Source organism: Macaca nemestrina, chromosome 13, assembly GCF_043159975.1.
Source record: "Macaca nemestrina isolate mMacNem1 chromosome 13, mMacNem.hap1, whole genome shotgun sequence".
Classification (NCBI taxonomy): Eukaryota; Metazoa; Chordata; class Mammalia; order Primates; family Cercopithecidae; genus Macaca; species Macaca nemestrina.
The window spans coordinates 107122951-107139535 of record NC_092137.1 but is presented as its reverse complement, the minus strand read 5'-3'; the positions used below and the strand labels follow the sequence as shown (position 1 = coordinate 107139535).

The 16585-nt window shown below is 37.2% G+C and overlaps 1 protein-coding gene across 12 annotated transcripts in view; it reads right to left on the bottom strand.

Moving 5' to 3' along the window:
• LOC105471806 (myb-like protein A) overlaps positions 1-16585 on the bottom strand; it is a 504277-nt gene that overhangs the window by 24228 nt on the left and 463464 nt on the right. The window contains exons 6-7 of one of the 12 annotated variants that reach the window (XR_011611994.1): positions 16190-16349; positions 2438-15591 (exon numbers count right to left, since the gene is read on the bottom strand). The exons of 8 other annotated variants lie outside the window; for them this stretch is intronic. The gene's annotated coding sequence lies outside the window, so the exon portion shown is untranslated. Of the gene's footprint in view, positions 1-2437; positions 16350-16585 lie in introns of those variants that run through there. 3 more of the 12 variants (XR_011611997.1, XR_011611995.1, XR_011611993.1) reach the window with 3 other exon arrangements.

Genomic DNA, 16585 nt, shown 5'->3' with positions numbered 1-16585 from the left:
GAGGCAGCAATATGGAAATTACTAGGGGTTATACTTTTATTACTATCAGATTATTTGCATTAAGACCATAAGTTTTCAAATGAGTGGTACAAAAGACAAGAAACAAAATTGTGTTAAAATATCCTTGAGGCAATCAAGTATCAGAAATGACACTAATTTATTCTATTGTGATGAGAAGAAATAAGGTATAGTTTAAGCATGATCTGAGATAAGAATTTTAATTCTTTAACCAGGCAAAAGATCAAAAGTTAATCCAAACAATTTTCAGATACAGAATACCGTTTGTGCTTTTTTTTTTTTTTTTTTTTTTGAGATGGAGTCTCTCTCTGTTGCCCAGGCTGGAGTGCATTAGTGTGATCTCAGCTCACTTCAGCCTCTGCCTCCCAGGTTCAAGTGATTCTCCTTCCTCAGCCTCCTGAGTAGCTGGGATTACAGGTGCCTACCACCAACTCCAGCTAATTTTTGTAGTTTTAGACAGGATTTCTTCGTGTTCACTAGGCTGGTCTCAAACTTCTGACCTCAAGTGATCCACCCACCTCGGCCTCCCAAAACGCTGGGATTACAGGTGTGAGCCACAGCACCTGGCCCCATTTGTGCCTTTTTAAGGTCCATTATAGTAGTTACATTTCTAGAAAAACTAAAAGAAATTCTGAGATACAATGTGAAATGGAATTTGGCAAGCAGCTCTTAATATCACTTTTACTTAGCATGCATTAGACACCTACAGTGCAGGTGAGGAACACTGCTAGGTGTCCTGCAGAGACAGGACGGATGGGTGCCATCAGCAAGCATGCATCAGATCCCAAAGTACCCTCTCTATGGGGCATCTTGAGTTTTCTTTGCAGCTGTGGTTTTTTTTTTTTTTTCCTTACTTGCTGGTGCTCTGCTAGAACCAGGTTAAATAGAATTTTGTTTTCACTATACTTTACTGTTCTTTTTCTGAGCTGGCATCACTAGACTATCCAGCTGTCTTGATTGCAGCAGTCTAAATCAATTGGCTCTTCCCTCAATCTACCTCATTCACACAATCTTTCAGCCACAGGAGCACATCTCACAAAAATGAGAAGTGTCTTTCCTAGTAACTGCCATCTGCTTCAATTGGCTGCCTGGTAAAACTATTGTGAACTTGCTGAATCACTGCTGTGTTGCTCATAGCTGTGTCCAAACTGTGAAAATTGCTCAGTCTCTGATCATGTCTCGCCTTGGTAGGTACGGGTCACTAGCACAATTGGTGTGATGGTTCATTTTAAGCATCATTTTGGCTGGGCTACAGTGTCTAGACATGTGGCCAAACATTATTCCAGACGTTTCTGTAGGTGTTCTTGGATGAGATTTTTACATTTAAATGGATGGGCTTTGAGTAAAGCAGATCACCCTCATAATGAGGATGGACCTCATCCAATCAGTTGAAAGACTGAATAAAACAAAAGACTAAGCAAGAGTGGATTCAGCAGCCTATGGCCTTCAGGCTTGAACTGCAACACTGACTCTTCCTGGGTCTCCAGGTTGCCAGCCCAACCTGCAGATTTTGGAGTTGTCAGCCTCCATAATTATGTGAACCAATTCCTTAATATCAACTTCTTCATATACCTATATATACAGTCACACACTGCATAACAAAGTTTTGGTCAATAATAGATCACATATATAACGGTGGTCTCATGAGATTATAATAGAGTAATATAATGTATTATTATATATTATAATATATAATATAATTATATTACATATAATTATATATATTATATATATAATATTATATTATATAATATTATATAATATTATATTATATATAATTATATATATAATATATATAATATAATATTATATTATATATTATAATATATAATATATTCTATATAATATATGATATATTATATATTATATGTCATTATATATTATATGTCATTATATATGATGTATATATGTCATTATAATATATAATGATATATGTCCTTTAATATATATTATATATTATGTCATATAATATATAATCATATTATATATTATGTCATGAAATATATAATCATATATTATATATTATATGTCATGAAATATATAATCATATATTATATATTATATGTCATTTAATATATAATCATATATTATATATTATGTCATTTAATATATAATCATATATATGTCATTATAATATATCATGATGTATTATATATTATATGTCATTATAATATATCATCATATATTATATATTATATGTCATTATAATGTAATATATTATTATATAATATATTATTATATAATATATTACATTATATATAATATAATATAAATATATAATATATATGATATATATTATATATTACATAATTATATATTATATACATTATTATATATTATATATAATATATTACATTATTTATCATATATTATATATAATATAATATATATTATTATATAACAAAATTCCTATCACCTAGTGATTTCATAGCCATCGTAATGTCACAGGACAACATATTACTCAACAAGGCTGTGGTTGAGACAGCAAACAATGGTTCCTGAGAAACTGACTAATGAGTTTTTGGAACTGGAACCAGAACCCATAGCTGAAGAAGAGGCAAGAGAAAAGAAACTGCAAGAGAAGAAAAGAAGAAACCCCTGAGAAAATTCACAGTGAAGCATTTGGCAGAAGCTTTTGCTTGTTTTTCTTTAAAAAGTTTTTTTTTCTTTAAAAAGTTTGAAAGTGACCTCTGAAGTTTGAAAGTGACCACTGAAAGGTTTTTATTAATAGAGAGGAATGTTCATGTTGCATTATCTGCTTACAAACATATCTGTGATGAAAAAAAGAAAGAACCAAGAAAACTGCTATGGACATATTTCTGAAAAGAGCGACACCTCCTCAAGAAGATCCTCAGTCAGGTCCTTCAGGCCATGTTCCAGAAAAAGGCATTGCTATCACAGGAGATGACAGCCCCATGCATGTTATTATCCCTGAAGACCTTCCAGTGGGATGAAATGTGGAGGTGGAAGATACTGATATTGACGATCTTGACCCTGTGTAGGCCTATGCTAATGTGTGTTTGTGTCTTAGTTTTCAACAAAAAAGTTTAAAAATTAAGAAGAAAAAAATTTTAAATAGAAAAAAACGTACAGAATAGGGATATAGAGAAAGACAAGATTTTTGTAGAGCTTTACAGTGTGTTTTTGTTTTAAGCTAAGTGTTATTACAAAAGAGTTAAAGTGTTAAAAAGAAGTTTAAAGTTTATGAAGTAAAAAAGAGTAAGCTAAGGCTAACTTATTAAAAAAAATTTTTTTTTTTAATTTAGCGTAGCGTAAGTGCACAGTGTAATGTCCCCGTCACTCATGGACTCACCCAGAGCAACTTCCAGTTCTACAAGCTCCATTGACTGGAAGTGCCCTATACAAGTGTGCAATGTTTACTCTTTATACTGTATTGTTACTGTACCTTTTCTATGTTAGACATGTCTACATAGACATATATACCTACCATTGAGTTATAACTGCCTACAGTATTCAGTATAGTAGCATGCTGTACGAAGCCTAGGAGTGACAGGCTATACCACATAGTCCAGGTGTGTGGTAGGCTATGCCATCTAGGTGTGTGCAAATACACCCTATGATATTTGCGCAACGATGAAATTGCCTAAGGACACATTTCGCAGAATGTATCCCTGTTGTTAAGCAACACATGACTGTATATACACACATCTTTTGATTCTGGCTCTCTGGAGAACCCTAAAATACTTGACAAAAATGTCAGGGTAAGCCTGGAGTCCTCCTGGTTGTTCTCCTGTCTGTCATGTTAAAAGTAAAATAAAACTATTAACTGGCTTTCATTTTTAAAAATTCCCAGGCCCCAAATTCTATATCCCCCTGGAATCAGCACTGACTGCAAGAACATCTTCTCTCGGCCAGTCAGGGACACTCTCCCCAGCAGAATGGCCCTTTCCAAAGCTGAAACTACTTCTGCCTCTACTTACATGGCTTCGCAAAGGCTGGATCCTTGCAGGAATTCATTTCAAAAAGGAAGAATCTATTGATTTAGGGGCATGCAATCAAGACCCTGGGTATCAGTATGAAGGAGTTCTTCATATAATCTGAATTTGAGCTTCAGTTAGGTATATGTACAGTAAAGAGTTTCTCCTGGTCTGTGGCTGCCCTTTTCCCTTTATTCATGATGTCTTTTAACAAACATAAATTTCAATTTTGATGAAGCCTCAGTCACCTCTTTACAAATTTTATGCTTATTGCATCTTTGTGTCTTAAAATATCTTTGCCTACCTGAACATCATGAAGACATTCTCCCATGTTCTCTTCCGGAAGAACTTTACTATTAGTTTTCAGACTTAGGTTTATGATCCATCTCGAGTTAATATTAGTGTTTGGTGTGAGGTAGGTGGTCAAGATTTTTTCTCTATATGGATATCTAGTTGCTCCAGCAACATTTATTGAAAAGAACTTCCTTTTTCCCATCTAACTGTTTGGCACCTTTGTCAAAAATCATTTGACTATAGGGGTAGCCATTTTTACCCAACAAGTTGTTGGGTAGGTGGCAGCAGACATTTGGTCTGGAGCTATACCACCTGGACAAGAAGGTATCAGCGTCATCCTAAGTCCATCTGTATTTCAGATGAACTTGTTCTCATAGTGCAAAGATTTCTGGTCATTTCCATTTCCCAGTCACCTTTGTGAATTACTACTTGGAAATTTTATGTTACCACCAAGCCTTGGTTTTGCTGTCAAATACCCAAGGTGCTTGACCCCTCCCTGTCACAGTTTCCTTATTGGTAAAATGGTATAATGGCAATAACTGATGCATGGGGCTGTTGCAAGGTCAATGGGGTCAAAAATGCAATGAGAACACTCGCTATTGCCTGTTTCCTTCTCACCACTGTGAGCTCCTCCAGAGCAGAGACCATGTTTTATGAATCTCTGCATTTCAGTGCTTGAAAGGATACCTGGCATATGGCAGGTGTTTATTAAATGTATGGAGAATAAACAATATTCTTTTAGACGGTGTAGATGGAACCATTTGTATGACAGCCTGCTGTTATTTATTCCTACCCAATCCAGGGGACTTGTCTGTCTTTATCTTATTTGACACACTCGACTGCTCCTTCCTGAAGCCCTTTATTCTCTTTGCTTCTAGGACACCACACACTCTTTGCTCTCCTTCTGCTGTACTGAATGTTCTTTCTTAGTCTTCTTGGTCATGCCTGTTGCCTCTGCTCTAAGGACTTTTCTGCCCAGGGGTCATCTCCCACCTCTTTTCTTCTCTATGCCACACTGTCTCTCTTAGTGACCCCTTCTTCTCTCCTGGCTTTAAGTTCTATTTGCTCACAACTGATGGCTGCATCCATCCTGAGCCTGCACTCATGTACGCCATGGCCTACCCCACTTAGACTTAACAGGCATTTCACTTCAAAGTTGTCCAAAACAAAGTGGGAGATTTTTCCCACGTGATTTTATTTTACTCTGTCTTGAGTTCTTAAGTTTCTCAAGACAAAATCTTCCGACTCAGTCACGGTTCTTCTCTTTATCCTCACTCCATTTCTCTAGTTCTTTATCAGGTCCAGTTTGACTCTACCTCTAAAACCATTTCTGAATGTGTCAATTTCTTTCATTTTAACTGGCTCTACTAAAGTTCAAGTCACCATCCTCTCTTGACTGGGCTACTGCAGTGGACTCTGGCCTGGTCTCTAAGCTTTCTTTCTTGAGGGATCTGGTCATACCACTCCCTATGCAAAACCCTGTCACAGAGCGAAGTCCAAGCGTGTTACTCCATCCTAAAAAGCCCTATGGCAAGAGCCTCTGCCTGACTCCTTGACTTCGTGGACAAATGGGTTTATCTATGGCGAAATAAGAATGCAACGTTCCTGACATTGTGGAGGCCCAGCCTTCTATCTAGAGTTATATAACATCTTGGAAGGTCCCAAATGCATTAAGTCAAGTCTAGGTTTGTCAGTTTCTCCAAAAGATGTCAATGAAAACTGCATACGTCTTGCAGCTGAACATCTAAAGTATCAATTACCTGGAAAATACTGATGAGCAAAATCCACTGGTGGCTACAAAGGTGATTACAAAGCAGTAGTGACCTAGTCTTGGGGAGATAGCCCACTGAGTTAAGGAAAGCTTGTGGATGTTCTGGCCAGACTGGCCTAGGTTCAAATCCTTGCTCTACCCTGTCCAGGGAATGTTAGCTGCTGAAGCTCTCTGGACTTTATCCATAACAAAGGGTGATTTTGCTCTTTGAAGTTTGCTAGAAGATTCTCTGACAGAGTGTCCTTTTCAGCAAGGAACAGAAATGCAGTAGGTGGTCTCTTTCTCTCTTTCTAGAGATAAAAAGAAACAGGAGCTGATGAGAAGTTCTAGGCCTATTGTTCTAGAACACCCAGGCCTATTGGTGTCCTGTCCCTTCTACCCTACCTCAGCATGGTGTGGTTCATTCTGGAAAAGGCTCTGCAGAGGCACAAGATTTTCTGGCAAGAAGCAGATTGCTGCTTTTGATGGCTGTGTCCTGGCAGGACCACCTTAACAACTTGTCCTGGCACATTCAGGGTGTCAAGAACAGCCCCTAAATCTGGGCCCCTTCACAGCTCAGAAGAGCCTGAGCATAATGTAGAAATTATTCTCTAGTGAGAATAAGATCTACAGGGTGCAAAAATAGAAATCTTAAAAGTTAGGAAATAACAAGAACAGAAAAGAAGTATACCTTGTAGATTATTTTTAAATGATCAAATTGAAGACCATGGGATTTTTTTTAAACAAACAACCTAGGAGACAGCGGTTAGTTTTGACATTGATGTAGTTGTAGGGAACTCTAGTTTGTGGTCAGCCCAAGGTACTTTCCATGCACATGAATCACCACATGCACTTAACTTGGGCAGAGCTCAATTTCAGATTCTTTAAACCAAAGTGAAAAGCCCCAAGTTAAGTTAACTGGCAGGCACATACTGTAGACAGCCCAGATCTGGGAATTAAAAAAAAAAGTGTGTGGAAACAAACATATTTTGGTGGTTTTTAACATAATTATTGTCTCTTTCTCACAGTGATTTGCATAATGTTGCAGAGGTGTTGCCTGGCAAGCTCCAGTTAAAGATGTAGCTTTTGTGTGCACCTGTTTGCAGGCTAGATAGAGAACAGTCATATGCAAGTAAAATCTTGGTACCCTCCATTGCTTGACTTACTTTTTTGAGCAGGCTTATTGCTGTGTAAGTAACCTACAAAAATTCCACATATCTGAAGTGTAGAACATGTTTTTGCATATGTGTATGTCCATGAAACCATCATAACAATCAATATAGTAAATATTTCTATCACTCCCAAAAGTTGCTTCACGTACCTTTGTAATTTCCCTCCCAGGCCTCTCTTCCTCACTACTAGTTTGTTTTATATCACCAAAGATTTTCATTTTCTATAGTGTTATTAAAATGGAATAAACAGTATATAGTCTTTTTTGACTGGTTTCTTTTACTCAATATAATTATTTTTGAGATTCATCCATGTTATGATTATCTATTATTATTATTTTCTTTTTTCTCTTTTTTATTGAGTAATAGTCCATTGTATGGATATACAACAATTTGTTTATCCATTCATCTGTTGATGAACTTTGTAGTTGTTTCCAGTTTGGGGCTATTTACCAATAAAGGTACCATGAACATTTGTGTGCAAGTCTCTGTATGGATATCTGCTTTCTTTTCTGGTAGAATTGAGAGGCTGGGACATGTGGTAGGTGCATGTTTAACTTTTTACAAAACTCTAATCTGTTTTTCAAAGTGGTTGTTTGATTTTACATTACCAATAGCATTGTATGAGAATTTCATTTCCTCCATATCCTCACCCCATATGGTCAGTCTTCTTAATTTTAGCAATTCTAAAATATATGTAGCGGTATCACATGGTTGTTTTAATTTGAACTTCCCTAATGATGCTGACATCTTTTCATGTGCTTACTGCCATCCATATATCTTCTTTGGGGAAATGTCTGTTGAAATCCTTTCTCTATTTTATTTTTAATGGGGCTATTTTCTTATTATTGAGTTCTAACTATTCTTCATATATTCTGGGTATAAGTGTATTATAAGATGTATTCTTGGCAAACATCTTCTCCCAATCTGTGGCTTACTTTTTCAATTTCTTCATAGTATCTCTCAAAGAATGAAAATTTTGATAAAGTCTAATTTATCAATTTATTTTTTATGGATTGTGTATTTGGTGTCATACCTAAAAACTCTGCCTTACCCAAGGTCATTAAGATTTTCTTTTATGTTTTCTTCTAAAGGTTTATAGTTTTAGATTTTTCATTGAGATCTGCAATCCATTTGAATCACTTCTTTTTATATGATGCACATTTGCATTCAATTTCATTGTTTTTGTCTGTTTCTGCATACAGGAATCTAACTTTTCCAGTACTGTTTGTTGAAAAGGCTATCCTTTCTTCATTGAATTGCTTTTGCACTATTGTCCAAAATCAGTTGTCCATATTTTTGAGTGTGTGTGTCTATTTCTGGACTTTCTATTTGGTTCATTGATCTTTTCCTCTATCTTGCTGCTAGTACTAGAATATTTTGATCACCTGTAGCTTTATAATAAATCTTGAAAGCAGACAGTTTTAGAACTTCAACTTTTCTCTTTTTCAAAGTTATATTGGCTCTTTTGGGTTTTTTTTGCACTTCCATATGAATTTCAAATCTGCTTTTCAATTTCTACAAAGAGCCTGCTAGAATTTGATTAGCACTGCATTGGGAAGAGTTCTCATTTTAGCAATACCGAGTCTTCTGACCTTTAAACAAAGTATATCTCTCCGATTATTTAGGTCTTCTTTAATTTATATCAGCAATGTTTTGTAATTTTTAGTGTATAGGTCTTACACATATTTTGTCAGATTTACCCATAAGTTTTGTTTTTGTTTTTGTTTTTGAGACAGAGTCTCAGTTTGTTCCCCAGGCTGGAGTGCGGTGGTGTGATCTCGGCTCACTGCAAACTCTGCCTCCTGGGTTCAAGTGATTCTTGTGTCTCAGCCTCTCAAGTAGCTGAGATTACAGGCGCAGGCCATCGTGCCCAGCTAATTTTTTGTATTTTTATTAGAGACGAGGTTTTGCCATGTTGCCCAGGATGGTCTTGAACTCCTGGCCTCAAAGTGATCCACCCACCTCAGCCTTCCAAAGCATTGGGATTACAGGCGTGAGCTGTCACACCTGGCCAGTATTTCATATTTTTGGTGCCATTGTAAGAAATTGAATTTTAACATCTGACAGTTCACTACTAATACATAGAAATACAGTGATATTTTACATTTTTTCTGTGTTCTGACCTGTTGCTGATGTGGTTTGGCTCTGTGTCCCCACACAAATCTCATCTTGTAGCTCCCATAATTCCCACATGGTGTGGGAGGGACCTTGTGGGAGACAATCATGGGGGTGGGTCTTTCCTATGCTGTTCTCCTGACAGTGGATGGGTGTCACGAGATCTGATGGTTTTAAAAACAGGAGTTTCTCTGCACAAGCTCTCTCTTTGCCTGTTGCCATCCACGTAAGATGGGACTTGCTCCTCCTTGCCTTCCGCCGTGATTTTGAGGCCTCCTCAGCCATGTGGAACTATAAGTCCAATAAACCTCTTTCTTTTGTAAATTGTCCAGTCTCAGGTATGTGTTTATCAGCAGCATGAAAACTAACTAATACAGTTGCTAAACTTACTTTTGAATTCTAGTATTTAAAGTGTACATTCCTGAGGATTTTGTATATACATGATTGTGCCAACTATGAATCTTTCCAGTCTATTTCATTTATTTATTTTTCTTGGTCTGTTTTGCTGGCTGATATTTCCAGCACTGTTAAATAGAGTGGTGAGCGCAGACACTTTTCCCTGGTTCTTGAATTTAGTGTAAGAAAATTCCATCTTTTATCATGAAATATGATATTAGCTGTAGGTTTTTCATAGCTACCCTTCAATTGTTCAATTGGTGGAAGAAATGCTCTTCTGTTCCTAGTTTTCTAATCATTTTTAATCAGGAATGGGTGTTGGGTTTTTTCAAACTTTTTTTTCTACATCTATTTAGATGATCATATTGCTTTTATTTGTAGTTGTTAGTGATTTACATTGATTGGGTTTTGAATATCAAAACCAATCAATGCATTCCCGGGATAAACCCTTCTTGTTCACCATGTTTTATCTTTTTTACATATTGTTGGATTAGATTTGCTAAATTTCTTTAGAAATGTTGCATTTATGTTCATGAGAGTTAGTTATTCATCTGTAGTTTTCTTTGTTTCGCTTTACAATCAGAGAAATAATAGGTTCATGAAATAATTTGGAATTATTCTTGTCTCTTTAATTTTCAGAAAACGTTTGTAAGGATTGTTATTCTTTCTTCTCTTAATGTTTGGTAGAGTTCACTAGTGAAGCCATGTCAACCTGTAATTTTCTTCATGCATACATTTTAAACTAAACATTCAATTTATTCCATAAATAGAGGATTGTCCAGGTTCTTTATTTCTTTTTGAGTGGGCTCTGGTAGGTTGTGCCTCGCTAGGAATTTATCCATTTTATCTAAGTTTAAAAATGTATAGGCATAAAGTTCATAATACTTCCTTATTATCCTTTTAATATCTGTAGAATCTGAGTGATCTTACCTCTATAATTCCTAATATTGATTAATTTGTGTCTTAAGTAGTTTTTTAAATCAATGTACCTAGAGGTTTTTAAATTTTATTGATCTATTTGAAGAACTAGCTTTTGGTTTTATTGATTTTTTTCTATTGTTTTCTGTCTTCTATTTTCTTGATTTTTCATTCTGATCTTTATTATTTTCCTTTTAATGCTTGCTTTGGCTCAATTTGTTCTTCTTTTCTAATTTTTGAAGTGGAAGATGAAGTCATTGGCTTCAGATCTTTTCTTTTTTCTAAAGTAGAAATCTAGTGCTATATATTTCCTTCTACATATTGCTGAAGTGGCATTCCGCTAGTGTTGCTATATTGTGTTCTCATTTGATTATTTTTCAAGATATTTTCTAATTTTCCTTTTGATTTCTTATTTTACCCCTGATTATTGACAAATATGTTACTTTGTTTCCAAACCTTTGGGAATTTTCCAGATAGATTTCTGCTAATGATTTCTATTTTAATTCCAGATTGTTCAGAAAACATACTTTGTTTAACTTGAATCCTTTTAAATTTATTATGCATTGTTTATGGCTCAGAATATAGAATATATCTGGAAAAATGTTTCACATGCTCTTGTAAACAATGTGTATTCTGCTATTTCTGCATGACATGTTCTATAAATGCCAGGTAGGTACATTTTATTAGTAGTGTTGTTCAAGTCATCTATATCCTTGGTGATCTTTTTGTTTACTCATTCTATCAATTATTGAGAGAGAGGTATTAAAATATCTAATATGTATCTGTATTTGTTAATTTCTCCTTATAGTTTTATCAATTTCTGTTTTATGTACTTTGGAGTTCTGTTATTAGGTGCATAAACCTTTAGGATTATTATGGTCTTGACAAATTGATCCCTTTAACATTTTTAAATGTTCTTCTTTATGCTCAATAATATTCTTTGCTTGAAATCCACTTTTATATTAATATAGCCAATCTAGATTCTTTGTTAGTGTTTACATTGTATCTTTTTCCCATCCTTTTCTTTATCATAGTTATGTCTTTACTTTTAAAGAGCATTTTTTTTTGTTGATAAAAAGCACATAGTTGGATTAGCATTTTAAAAAATCTGATTTGACAAATTGCTTTTACTGCTGTTGTTTAGGCCATTTACATTTAATGTAGTTATTGATGTTGTTAGGTTTAATTCCTGTCATCTTACTGTTTTTTCTTCAATTTATCCCATATGTTTTTGCTCTTTTTTCTCTGACTTTTTTCAGACTATTTTTATGATACAACTTTATATCTTTTGTTGTCTTATTTGCTATAACTCTGTTATTGTGTTATTTTCATAGTTCTTAGGGTTAACAGAACACATCTTTAACTTATTATAGCCTACCTTCAAATGATATTATACCAGTTCGCATACAGCATAATAAGCTTACAACAGTATACTTCCATTTCTCCCCTTCTGACCTTTATATTATTGTTGTCATTCATTTTACTTACATATATGTTAACATCATGCTACATTGTTACTACTTTTGTTTAAACAATTCATTATATTTTATGGTCATATCCACTTTTCTTTCTTTCTTCCTGAGGTCCTGAAGTCTTTTGTTATTATTTCCTTTCTGTTTTGAGCACTTGCTTTAGTCATTCCTTAAGGGCAAGTCTTCTGGTGACATATTCTTCTAGTTTCCTGTCATCTGAAAATGACTTTACTTTTCCTTCATTTCTAAAGAATAGTTTGACTTCTGGTTTGCAATCCAGTATGTAAGGAGCTTGGAAGTTGTCACTACATCCTAACAACAAATAAAAGCCTGAACAAACTGATTAATTAATAACTCTTCTTAGACCCATCAGAGAAGTGAGGTTCACTGCCCCTTAAATTGGAAAGATTGACAAGAAAATACTTAGAATCACAACTTACTGGAGCAGAAACCCATGAGCAGAAACCTGTGTGGGAACCAGTATGGGGTAGAAAAATCTGAACTGTAATTGATGAATTGCTGGGCATTCAGAGAAAGTATGAGAGTTAAACACTCCAGAGGGACCCATTCAAAGGAGGGCCCCACACTTTTGGGAGTTCTGGTTTCAGGAGTTCAACTAGGTTCTCACAGTAAATATCAGAAAAAAAAAAAAAAAAAAAAATCTTGTACTTCTGGTGAGGAGAGGGAGGAGCAACTATTTGAAGTAAGTCAGAGCATCCTCTTCTAGTCAAAAAGGCCTGGCCTCAAGATAAATTACTTTACCAGAGCCTAAACTATTGGGATTTTATCAGAGCCTAACCAACCTGGAAGAAAGGAAATAGCATACTCCAGCATGCCTTAGCCTTCTACATAGGGGAAGAGAAATACTCAACTTCAGTTCATTCTAGACATCTTGTCCCACCTAAGGGGAATGTTGGGGGATTGAGAAGCACTGTTTGAAGTTCACAGTTTAGAGACACAGGCTCGCTAAAAGACTGAGATATAAAACTATAGAACACTTTGCTCCTTCCCACACTGTTACAGGATCTTTGGGGTACTGATTTTCTGGCCAGAAACCTCTGCGGCTGGTGGCATCTTTGCCTTAGTTCTTGTCTTGCATCTAGAAGAATGAGGTGTGCAAACAAGTGAAGGGTAAACAAGACAAAGAAGAGCTTTACTAAGTGTTAGAACAGCTCAGAGGAAACCCTCAGTGGGTAGCTCCTCTCTGTAGGCAGATCATCTTCTCTGTAAGCAGATCTTCCCATTGAGTGCTCAGCTCTCAAGCAGAGAGGAGGCCCTGGAGAGGGTAGCACCTGTCTGCTACTGGTCATCATCCTGACATCTGCTGCTCTCACCAGAAAGGAGGCCCTAGAGAAAGTTGCTTCTCTCTGAAGCTGGTAGTCCCTATGTCTCTGCAGGTCTCTGAAGCTCTCAGAAGAGAGGGTAGTTCCTCTCTGCAGTGGGCCATCTGTCCTCCATCTTACGTCCTCTGCCCTGCTCTGACTGAGTCTGGGGCTTTTTTGGATCTCAGAGGGAGGAAGTGCCTGCTGATTGGTTCATGGAGGGCCATGGGCGGTCCCAAAAAGGCACCACAAGTCCCCACTCCATTCTGCTGGTCTGGCAGCCTGACCCCAGCCTTCAGGCCCTCCCTTGCCTGAGGGTGAGATCTTACTGACAACCCATCCACTTCCACCCAGGAGCCTGTCTGCATTCTGCTGTCCCTGGCCCCCTGGCTGTTGGCACCAAGAGGCACCTGCAGGCCAGCACCGAGCAGTCCTCAGAGCTCCCCTCTGCTTTCCCTGCTACTCTCATTGGTACCCAAATTCTGGAGGGGGCTGGGGCAGCAGGGCACTGGCTTGCCAGCACTCATCCGAGTGTGTGCAGACTGTGCCAAACTGTGATAGCACCCGAGCTTGGCTCCAACCCTGCTGTGATATGGGAGCCTGTGCCGGGAGCAGTGAGAGGCCAGGCAGCTGGAGAAGACACCTGTGGGCTTGCGGGTACTGGGGTCAGGGGGCCTTCCTTGGCCCCTAAGGGTGTAGGTTGCAGAAACACCTGGGTCTTGCACCGGGGAAGGTGGTTGCAGCTGCACCCGGAGCTCCCGTCCTGCCAACTCAGAAGGGGTGGAGTTCCTGCTTCTCCTTGGCTCCTGCTGGCTTGGTGTAGCAGAGGCCCAGGTCTGCACCTGCGGATCTGGTGGTTGCACCTGCACCAGAACGGGCAGGGATCCTCCCTGCTCTTGGCACCTGCAGGAGCACAGGGAGGCTCTGATCAGCAGCCACAGCTTGAGCGGCTGCAGCCTTACTCAGGAAGGCAGGATTCCTGCCTGCTCCATGGAGCAGGAGGCCTGGGTCTGCAGCTGCAGCTGCACCCAGGAGGGTGAGGATGCTGCCTGTTCCGTAAAGTGGGAGGCCTGGGTCGACAGCCGTGGTTTGGGCGGCTGCATCGGCACCTGGGGCGCTGCTGCACCAACTCAGAAGGGCGGGTCTCCAGCTTGTCCTGGCTTCCAGGCTCCTAGGAGTGTGGAGCCCCAGCTGTGACTCCCTGCTGCAGCTGGCATGATGGCAGCGCTGCTGCCATCAACACCTCACTACCACCATTACTAAAGACCTACTTTCTGCAGTTCCTTTTATCCAGTATCTCATATCTGGCTATTAAAAAACAATTACAAGGCACGCTAAAAGACAAAAAAAAAAAAAAAAAATAGCTTGAAGACACAGAGCAAGCATCAGAATTAAACTGATATGCCAAGAACAGTCTTACTAGATAGAGCATTCAGAATTGACAATTTTTTTTTATCACTACTTATAAAATGCTGTGCCACTTCTTTCTGGCTTAAGTTTTACGAGTAATGTAGTGTTTCTCCTTAACCTCTCTTAAGACCTTTTTCCATCTTTAGTTTTCAGAAATTTGAATATGATTTGTCTTGGTATGGATTTCTTTGAATTTATCCTATTTGGGATTTATTCTACTTTATTCTTTTTGAATCCGTGGGTTTAATATCTTTTGTCAAATTTGGGGAAATTTTAGCCATTATTTATTTGATTATTTTTTTCAGTTGAACAGTTTTTCTCCTTACTTCTAGGACCCTGATGATACAAAAGCTAGATTTTTTGTTATCATCCATAGATCTCTCAAACCATTTTTTTTCTAGCCTGTTTTCTCTATATTGTTTACACTGAGAAATTTCTAATTATCTGTCTTTAAGTTTGAGGATTCATTCTTTGTTGCTCCAAACCACTTTTGAGGCTATCTGTTGAGTATTTCAGTTACTGTATTTTTTTAGGTTTATAATTTTTAGCTCATTATTTATTCAATATCTTATATTCCTTTACTTAGATTTTTTATTTTTTATTTTGTTTCAAAAGTGTTTTTAATTGCTCATTTAATAATTTTTTACCCTTGAGCTTAGCCAAAAGGCCAAGAGGCAATCATTTAATAATTTCTGCTAACTTTGTATATGTTTGAAACTTCACAATAAAAAGGGAAAACAAATGCAATTTTTCTGATCTGGAGAAGATGCTGACCACTTTCTTCATCTGTAGGAAAAACCAAAACAAGAAGGAAATGAGACTAAATGATTATAGAAGAGAGTATAAACACTTTAACTAAGAAGATATTTCTCCACTAGGAAAACTTCCCATGCAAAGTGTATCCTAGTGCCTGGTCATCTCTCAAATCCAATGTTTGTTAGTTTTAATTGCAAGAGTAATACATAAAAACTAATGATTCATTTTGCACAATAATAGGTATACTGTAATCCCAGTTCTCACACATTGGAGAAAAACAAAATTTAGAAAATGAGATTCCTCTATAGTCACAGCCCTTATATCACCATTCTCAATGGTTTTGTAAACCATTCAGACTTTTTTATGTGTGACTAGAACTGGGATTATATTAGACCTATTATTCTGCAACTTCTTTTTCTTCTTTTTTGCCTAAATATTCCGCTAAGAGAGTTTGTGAAACAGAATAAACAGCTGTTTAGACAGAAAAGCTAAAAACAGTTGAAAACAGCTAAAAGCAGCTTATTTTCTGTTCAGATTCCAAGATCATGCTAATTTTATCCATATTTTAACATCTGGCATGATCTTTTTAACCTAAGGACATAATTTTACACAATTATTATCCTTTTACCTAAGGACAAAAAAGTTACAGTAGTGAAAATAACCCCAAAAGCAAGATCCTGAAGTTCCGAGCTTGCAGTTGGCTGACCCTCTGTGACTCTGTGGGCAGGTGGCCGCCGGGCTTTGTGTCTGAGGGGCCGCATAGTAGAATGACTCAGCAAAGCAGTGGCCTGGGGAACATAGAAGAGGCTGACTAAGATTATGAGCTTTCAGGGGAGCATTCCTTTTAGCCGGCAAATTTCTCTTTTAAGGTAATGAAAGTGTTTCAGGTTCCTCTTTGTCCATTTGCAAATAAACTGGTGAGTTCACGTCACTCCCAGTGCAAATGAGAGTGTGGTGCACACGTCATGAAGATGAAGTGGTTTCCCCTTAATTTTGCATATTTTCTTGTCTGCTTTTAACTCTA